At 44.9% G+C, this 9,552-nt stretch overlaps 1 pseudogene; it reads left to right on the top strand.

Annotated features, from left to right (window-relative positions):
* Positions 1-7,443: 7,443 nt before the first annotated feature.
* Positions 7,444-9,552, top strand: part of LOC110314400 — a 43,158-nt pseudogene continuing 41,049 nt past the window's right edge.

The following is a 9,552-nucleotide window of genomic DNA, read 5'->3' as shown; positions in this document are numbered from 1 at the left end:
ACTTTGGGAAATGGGGGGTGGGGATGGGGTAGGGGATGCAACAGCTGTGATTTCCAGGATTCCTGTTAGAATAGCTACAATTTTTTAATATAAATTTTCAGGAGCTGCCTCAGTCAGTGTTCTATTGCTGTGAAAAGGCACCATGACCAAGGTGGCTCTTATAAAGAGAAAGCATTTAACTGGGGACTTACTTATAGTTTCAGAGGGTTAACCCATGACCATAATGTGGGAGGCAGACAGGCATGGTGCTGGAGCAGTTACTGAGAGCTTTACATCCTGATCAATAATTAGCAGACAGAGAAAGAGACACTGTCCTGGTGTAAGCTTTTGAAACCTCAAAGCCTACCCCTAATAACACATCTCCTGCAATAACAACATACCTTTTAATCCTTTCTAAACAGTTCTAGTAAGTGGGGACCAAGTATTCAAACACATGCGCCTATGGGGAGCTATTCTCATGCAAACCGCCACATTCCACTCTGCCCCATAGGCTTATAGTCAGATCATAATGCAAAATGCATTTAGTCCAACTTTAAAAGTCCCCAAAGTCTTTCATTCTCAACACTGTTTCAAAGTCCATGTCTCTTCTGAGACTCAAAGGCAATCCTTAACAGTAACCTCATGTAAAAGCAAAGGCAAAAAGCAGATCACATATACGTCCAACATACTGTGGCCCAGAATGTACATTAGCATTCCAGGAGGGAGGAAAGGGAACACAGTGAGGAAATACTAGACCAAACCAAGACTAAAGTCCAGCAGGGCAAACTCAAAAATTCTGTATTCCTGTTTGATAGCAAAGGATTTAGAGAGCTCTTCCCTTTCAGCTTTGCTGACTGCAACACACTTCCTTATCTTGGTTCCACTCTGTGTCAGCAGCTCTCCTGGGTACCACAGCTCTGGCATCTCCAACATCTTGGAGTTTCTAAGGCAACCCAGGCTTCACCTTCACAGCTTCACAGCTGCACAGCTCTCTGGGCCTCCATGCAGGGACACCCCTACTATACACGTTTCCTTAAATTCAGAGGAAGATTCCATAACCTCTTTCGTGTATTCTTCTTGACTCTAAACCATGTGGCCAAAACTGTCAAGTTCTTCTGCTTTCAGGGGCAGAAACCTGGTATCCTCCTTTAATTACATTTACATACACTTTCCGTTTTTGTTTAGGTCTAGGGAATCCTTCAGGCCTTTCCCCTTCATAGGCCACAGAATTAGTTGGATGGGTTCTTGCCCTAAGGTAACCACTCCATTTATTTCATTCAGCATCAGGCTATTTTTAAAGCTTCTCATCTGCTTGAGCACAGGGCTTAGCTTCAACATTTCATTTCTGGGTCCTCTTTTTCTCCTTAAGCTGTACATTTTGTACTTCTCTTTGCCCTGCTCACTCCTTTTCTTTGGAAATCTGTTAAGAGTGAGCACTTCTAACCATGGGAAGCAGTCAATACCTGGCTGTCTTAAAATCTCCTTTGCCCAAACTCTTCAATATAGCCTTCCACAGACTTTTAGGTCAAGGACAAAAAGCAGCAATATTCTTTGCCAAAATATCACAAAAATGGTCTCGAGGCCAGCCAATAATAGTCTCCTCTTGAGCTGGGCCCCTACAGTTCACATCACCCTCAGCACTATTGTTTTCCATGATCCTACCAGAATGCCATTAATCCCTGCTAAAAGTGTGCAACTGATTTTCTAGTTCAAAGTCCTAACGTCTTCCTTATTCTTCCAGCAAACAGCATGGTCAGGCCTATGAGAGCAATATTCCAGTGTCTGACACCAACTTCTGTCTTAGTCAGTGTTCTATTGCTATGAAGACTATCTAAGGAATGACTAAGGAAACCCTTATTTTTTTCTTTTAATTATTTTATTAGATATTTTCTTCATTTACATTTCAAATGCTATCCTGAATGACCTCTATATCCTCCCCCCACCCTGCTCCCCTACCCTCCCATTCCCACTTCTTGGCCCTGGCATTCCCCTCTATGGGGCATATAAAGTTTGCAAGACCAACGGGCCTCTCTTCCCAATAATGACTGAATACGCCATCTTCTGCTACATATGCAGCTAGAGACACGAGCTCTGGGGGTACTGGTTAGTTCATATTGTTGTTCCATAAGGAAACCCTTATAAGAGAAAGCATTTAATTGGGGGCTTGCTTATAGCTTTAGAGGGTTAGTCTATGCTTGTCATGACAGGAAGCATGGAGACCGGCAGGCAGGCAAAGAGAGTGAGAGACACTGTCCTGGAATGGATTTTTGAAACCTCGAAGTCCAACCTCAGTGACGAACCTCCTCTAACAAAGATACATCTCCTAATCTTTTCTAAACAGTTCTAACTGGGGGCCAGTCAAACACATGAGCTTATGGGGGCCATTCTCATTTAAGCCTCCTCAGAAGCCTACAAGTCTCTATGTATCATTTTCATTTAAGGAGAAGGACAACATCTATGTTCCGAAGAATCACACCAAAATGAATCCATTTCCAGCAGGGTTCTCCAAGGCTGTTGCCATTTCCTTTTTAGAGGTCCTGCTTTTTCTGGCCTTTGTACTGGTTTCCTTGCCAGCGTCTCTGTCAATTCCTCTACCTTCAAGTTACACATTGCACTCTGCCTCCCGGAAGTAGACGTCTACCCAAGCCAGGGATGAGTCCACAGTGAAAGGTGAGATCATGTAGACTTAGATCTGGACTGCGATGAGCTGGTCTCTAGTTCCACCTAGCTTTGTAGAATGGCAGTGGCTACCAGTCACAGAGAGCTAACCATACTGCCTGCTTTTATGACTTAGTTCCGAGTCTGCTATCATCTCTGTTTTGCAAGAGAGGAAATTGACTCAGAAAAGTTGTAAAGTTCAGCAAAGCTCACATAATTAGAGCAAATCCAGGAATGTGAAACGTGTCTGTCTACTCTCACAGCCTGCGTCCCTGTCACAACTTTTTATGAAGTCTTCATTGCACAACTCAGGACCACCAGCCCAAGGGTGTCACTCCCCACAGTGATCGGGGTCCTCCCACATCAATCAAAAAGTGCACTACATGCTTTTATGGTGTGGAAACCATTCTGGTCAGGCATTTTCTCAATCGAAGTTCCCACTGCCAAAATTACTCTAGCTTGTGTTGACACAAAACAATCCCTAATTTTTTGGGTCAGCTAAATGGACTCTCAAGGGTCCTGTCCCTCTTTTTTTGTTTGTTTTGTATCTTTCAAAAAAATTGTTCCCCTCACTTATTTGTTTCTAACATTTGTGATCATCCCCCAAACAAGGCATTTTGTCAAATCAAATAAAGTAGATGATACTAGGCATTCTGGAAAAGCTGAGTCCTATCTGTTTCAGTCATATCAGACAATGAAGTAGCCCTCACTTACTAGACAGGATAGTCTAGTCGAGGCAGAAGCAAGTGTAGAACCAGTGAACTGTGGGTGGCAGGATACAGGCCCTTTCCATCTCTCAGCTCCGCTCATCATATAAATGGTGCATTTATTTGTCAGTTGCTATGGTCTGAGTGTTTCACGCCCTCCAAACTTCATGGGGCTGAAACCAACTCCTGGAGTGATGGCATTAAGATGTGGAACTTTGGGGAGGTGGTTCGCTCATGAGGACATCACATTAGAGATCAGGATTATTGCCCCTCAGAAAGAGGATCTTGTTTGTACCTTCTTCCTTGGGAAGACACAGCTAATAGCCTCCAGAACCGTGAGAAATATAGTCCTATTGTTTATAAAAAGAACCCATTGAAAGCATTTTTTGTTTGTTTGTTTTTGGTCAGAGTAGCCTGAATGGATTAAGAAACCAGTGCTGCTATAACAAATTACCACAAATGCAGTGACTTAAACCAAAACAAATTGATTATTTCTAGTTATGGAGATTAGAGTCTGAAATAGATCCCACTAATCAAAACACGATGGTGTTGACAAGGCTTCAGTCTGTCCTATATGTGCTGGAGCAGAATCTGTCTACACTCTCTAGCATTTAGAGGCCATCTACACTCCTTGATCCATAGCCCTGCCTTCTATTTTCAAAGCCAGCAGCATAGCCTCCTCAAATGTCTTTCTTTTTCTTTCTCTCTCACACTCTCTCCCCATCTCCTTCTCTTTTTTTCCAAAATAGGGGCCCTTGAGAGTCCATTTAGCTGACCCAAAAAATTAGGGATCGTTTTGTGTCAACTTAACACAAGCTAGAGTAATTTTGGCAGTGGGAACTTCGATTGAGAAAATGCCTGACCAGAATGGTTTCCACACCATAAAAGCATGTAGTGCACTTTTTGATTGATGTGGGAGGACCCCGATCACTGTGGGGAGTGACACCCTTGGGCTGGTGGTCCTGAGTTGTGCAATGAAGACTTCATAATTTCATTTTAACTGCTGAATAATATTTCACTGTGCAAATATACCATCTTTTCATTATTTAGTCATCATTTGGTGGACATCTGTACCATTTCCACTTTCTGTGTAGTATGAACAGAGCAGCAGTGAACATGGATGAGCAAGTGTCTCTGTAATAGGGTACAGAGTCCTTTGTGTATAATTCCAGAGTAGTATAGCTGGAAATTATGGTAAATCAATTTTCAGCTTTTCAAGGAACCACCACACTGCTTTCCATAGTGGTGGTACCAGCTTGTATTCTCACCAGCAATGACTATTCCCTTTCTCAGCCTCCTCACCAGCATGAGCTGTCGTTTGTTTTAATGATCTTGGTCATTCTGACTGGGGTGAGGTAGAATCTTAAAGTAGTATTAATTTACTTTTTATTAATTTACTTTTTAATAAATTTTGTATTTACATAATTTCTCTGTTTGCAAAAGATGTTGAGCACTTTAAAAATGTTTCCTATGTATTTGCATTTCCTCTTTTGAGAGTTTTGGTTCAGTTCTATTGCCCACTTTTAATTGGATTATTTTCTTAATATTTTATTTTTGAATTTTTTGATATATTATAGGCACCAATCTTCTGTGGGATGAACAGCAACATAGATCTTCAGCCATAAAAAGTCCAATTATTTGAAAAATTTTTTTTTTGGTTTTTTGAGACAGGGTTTCCCTGTGTAGCCCTGGCTGTCCTGGAACTCACTCTATAGATCAGGCTGGCCTCGAACTCAGAAATCTGCCTGCCTCTGCCTCCCGAGTGCTGCGATTAAAGGCATGTGCCACCACGCCCAGCGAAAAATATTTTTTACAATTTCAAAAAATTCTTAGTAAAAGAGCCTTTAATCCAACGGAATAGAATGTATCCAGTTATGGCTGATTAGACCATCTTCTGCTACATATGCAGCTAGAGACTCGAGCTCAGGGGGTACTGGTTAGTTCATATTGTTGTTCCACCTATAGGGTTGCATAAACTTTATATGACCCAGCACAGGGGAAGGCCAGGGCCAAGTAGTGGGAGTGGGTGGGTAGGGGAGCAGGGGCGGGGGTGGGGTATAGGGAACTTTCGGGATAGCATTTGAAATGTAAATAAAGAAAATAATAATAAATAAATTTAAAAAAAGAATGTATCCAGTTGAATGGAGTGGGTATGCTTTAGGTATATTATATTTGTGTACAAATTACTGAAGACTGTATGACTTTTTTGACTGTATGATTTTTTTTTAGATTTATTTATTTATTATATGTAAGTACACTGTAGCTGTCGTCAGACACTCCAGAAGAGGGAGTCAGATCTCGTTACGGATGGTTATGGGCCACCATGTGGTTACTGGGATTTGAACTACGGACCTTCGGAAGAGCAGTCGGGTGCTCTTACCCACTGAGCCATCTCACCAGCCCCGACTGTATGATTTTTATAAAAAAATGTTTATGTAAAGCCATCTGTACTTTAGGAGTCTCAGGAACTTATCTTGGATTCTTATCATTACATGTCTTACTGTGAATATGTTTCATTGCTCTGTATAAATTGACACATTAATCTTTCAAATACCTACCCAAAAAGGCTGGCAACAAGGGGACTAGAAAGGGATTAGAAAACAAAAGCCAATCAGTAGTCAAAGAATCATACTACTTCGAATTCTTCATCAAAACAAAGAAAAGCTGAAGTGCATAAAGAAACACAAAATGGGGGGGGGGCTGGTGAGATGGCTCAATGGGTAAGAGCACCCTACTGTTCTTCCGAAGGTCCTGAGTTCAAATCCCAGCAACCACATGGTGGCTCACAACCATCCGTAACAAGATCTGATGCCCTCTTCTGGAGTGTCTGAAGACCCCTACAGTGTACTTACATACAATAAATAAATAAATCTTTAAAAAAAAAAGAAACACAAAATGGGTGGCTATGAATAGGAACCCCATGTTAAATGTCCAGTTATATAAAAACCCTGGAGTGGGAGCTAACCGGAGAACAGAATGAAGCATTGGAATGCTCACATTACATATACAGCACCCCTGTGACTGTAAAGACACCAAAGTGGACTTTCTTGGATGAGCTGAGATGGGCACCAGACACAACTGAAACATCAGCTATAAGAGATCCCAGGCATGGTTCAATTGTTTTATTTATTTATTTATTTATTTATTTATTTATTTATTTAAAGACAGGGTCTCACTATGTAGCCCTGGTTGTCCTGGGCTACCAGTCTGCAGACCAGGCTGGCTTCAAAGGCACAGAGAACGACGTGCCTCTGCCTCCTGAGTGCTGGCATTAATGGCGCGTGTAGCAAAACCGCTTGCTAGACTTCCGGTCTTAATGGTCTTATTAAGACTTGGCAAAGGCCTGTGGCCTTTATGGCAGTTGTGGCCCGGTTAAAATTGGTGGCTCTTTGAAATCTTAATCAAAAGGTCGCTTTGGGTTGTTGCTTGGGTGCACTTCGGAGCGGGTATGTGTACCTCCGGCGGAAGTGTAGCCCCCCCTCCCACCACCCACCGGAAAACAAGTGGGACCCTGACCTGTGACTCTGCTTTGCAGTGAGAAGCTTGAGGCTGGGGCCCGGGGCTCAGTCGGCTGGCAGCCTTTGGTCGGCTTGGGTGGCTCGCGCTCACTTCCCTGAGGAGGACTTGGCGAGTGGCGTCCGTCCCACCGACAGGTACGGATTTTTAAAGAAATTCTTAAGAAGGTAGTGGCGTTTTCCAGTTTCCTGGGCGGTTTGTAATCTCTGCGAGGTGGAGGGCTCGAGGTGCGGGCCTTTGCGGTGTCTAACGGATGCCTGCCGGGAACTAACGGGTTCTGGACCGAGCCTTAGGTCCACGGGCTCATGGCGCAGGGTGGGCATGGAACCGCGGACGGGGCCTTAGGCCCACGGGCTCTTGGGACGGGGTGGGCATCAAGGCGCGGACGGGGCCTTAGGCCCACGGGCTCATGGCTCTTGGGGCAGCGTGGCTATTAGGCTGGGAGGTGGCTTTTCTGTTGGTCCGCATTTAAGTACTGTTATGACGGGGTTGTAAAGTGGCAGGTATATAACCGCCGTTATTTCCACCGCTTTGCTAACAGGGCCTTTTTTCTTTTCTTTCAGGGTCCTGACTGCCTATTAAGATGAAACGGCATCTAGCTGAGGCTTTGGAGCAGACAAATGATATTATTGAGTCTGTCCAGCATGAGCCTCCTCCAGGCAGACCCGTGTCTACTGAGGGAAAATCTCTTCATGAAAAACTGTATGACATTTATGTTGAAGAATGTGCAAAAGAGACAGAGGCAGGGGGCCTTCAAAGCAATGTCTACTTGCTAGAGAAGCTTCTGAGGAAAGAGGCGTTGCCATGTTTAGTGGTCAACCTGTACCCCGAAAATCCAGGCTATTCTCTCATGCTGAAGGACAAAGATGGAGTCCTTATTGAGCCCTTTCCAGTGCCTTATTTAGGACAGAAACTGCTTGAATACTTGGATGCTGAAGAGTTACCTTCTTTTCTGATTGATGTCCTGGAAAAGTCTCCCGTGAATGTTTTTCACCATGGGTGTGTCATAGCAGAAATCCGAGACTACAGGCAATGCATTCACCCTCCTGGGGAGCTTGGTGCAGAGCCTGATGTGTCCTCTGCTGCATCATCTGCTGTGTCATCTGTGCCATCTACTACTTTGCCTCCTGCTTACCAAACTCGGCATATTCTCTTACGTCCCACGATGCAGAGTCTAGTAAGCGATATAGAGTCCATTACAAGTGATAACCGGCAGTGGACTGAGGAAGAAAAACTTGAGCTTGAGCGCCAACTGATTTTAGCAACAGCTGAGCCACTGTGTCTGGATCCCTCCGTTGCTGTCGCCTGCACAGCCAACAGACTGCTGTTTAATGAGCAGAAGATGATGATAGACTCTATGAGACAATGCTTCGCAAGACAGGAGTGGTCCTTTCTAGATCTGGAGGAAGAACAGTATATATGTCCAACTCCCCCTAATGTTTCAACAGGGGTTACTCACAGAAAAGAAGCAGAAACGAAACCAGGTGACCAAAATGATCTGAAGCTCGCTGAGGCAGGAAAGTGTGTAGATACGTGGAAGCAGGGACCCTGTGAACTGGAGGCCCCAGGAGAGGTGGATGTGCATACATATGCTACAGGGAAGCAAGCAGATGATGCAGAGTCAACAGCCTGGCCTCCTCCTGAGGTAAAATATGATCATCCATTTGAGTGTGAAGAGGGCAGTCAGCCATGGGCAGCAAAGCCAAGTCCAAGTGCAGCACTGTCCCTTAGTGATCCATTTTTCTCTCCTGAAGTAAGGCCACCATCAGAGGGCAGATGTGATAGCCAGTTGTATCTTTCTCATGTTGCCCCAAGTGATCATTCACAAGCTCCTGTAGCTGGGGAAAGGAATGAGCCTGAGGAGGCAATGGGTGTGTGCCAGGGGTCTGTCCAGAGCTCAGCTGAATGTCCAGGCAAAATGCTGCAGGGGTCTACTGACTCCGTCCATCTTCGCCAGCCCTCCCAAGGGAAGAAGGCCACATCCCGTTCAGTATCATCTCCAGCCTTGCAGATGAGAGTTAACACCCCAGCTCTATTGCTCACACAGCCCTCCACCTCAAGACAGGGCTCTTCAGTAGTCAGTTCTCCCTCAGTATCAGTCAGAGGTAGGAAGCTTCCAAGACTTGCTCATTCTCTCAAATCTGCTGGCCCAGCTCAGCAAACCTTTTTGGGAGTGAGCGGTGTTAACACCCTCCCTTCAGCAGCGCAGTCCTCTGCCGGCACACCAGAGAGCCGTTCAGCCACTCAGGGCCCCAGCAGTGGCACTGGCCAAAATGTTATCAATTTGCTTGGCCTAGCACAGAGAACCCCTGTGTTGATAGGTAGTCCATCTCAGGTGCTGAGCTTCTCCTTTGGTGCCACAGCATCTACAGAAACCTCTTCTAGAGGCTTTCTGTTTTCTAGAAGTCAGATGCTGAATGCCCAGATCAGAGGACCAAAGTGCTCAGTGCAGACATCTGTGAAATTCATTGTAAAAAATACCTCAGGTCCCGTAACTATTAGGTTTCCACCTAGCTCTGTCATTTTGCACCCAGAGTCACAAGCACAGCGACAGCAGTCATGGCTGCAACCACAGCAACCACAGCTGCAGCCATGGCTGCAACCACAGCAACCACAGCTGCAGCCATGGCTGCAACCACAGCAACCACAGCTGCAGCCACGGCTGCAACCACAGCAACCACAGCTGCAGCCA

Source organism: Mus pahari, chromosome X, assembly GCF_900095145.1.
Source record: "Mus pahari chromosome X, PAHARI_EIJ_v1.1, whole genome shotgun sequence".
Lineage (NCBI taxonomy): Eukaryota > Metazoa > Chordata > Mammalia > Rodentia > Muridae > Mus > Mus pahari.
Note: the sequence above shows the minus strand (reverse complement) of the source record. Positions and strands in the feature narration are given on the sequence as shown.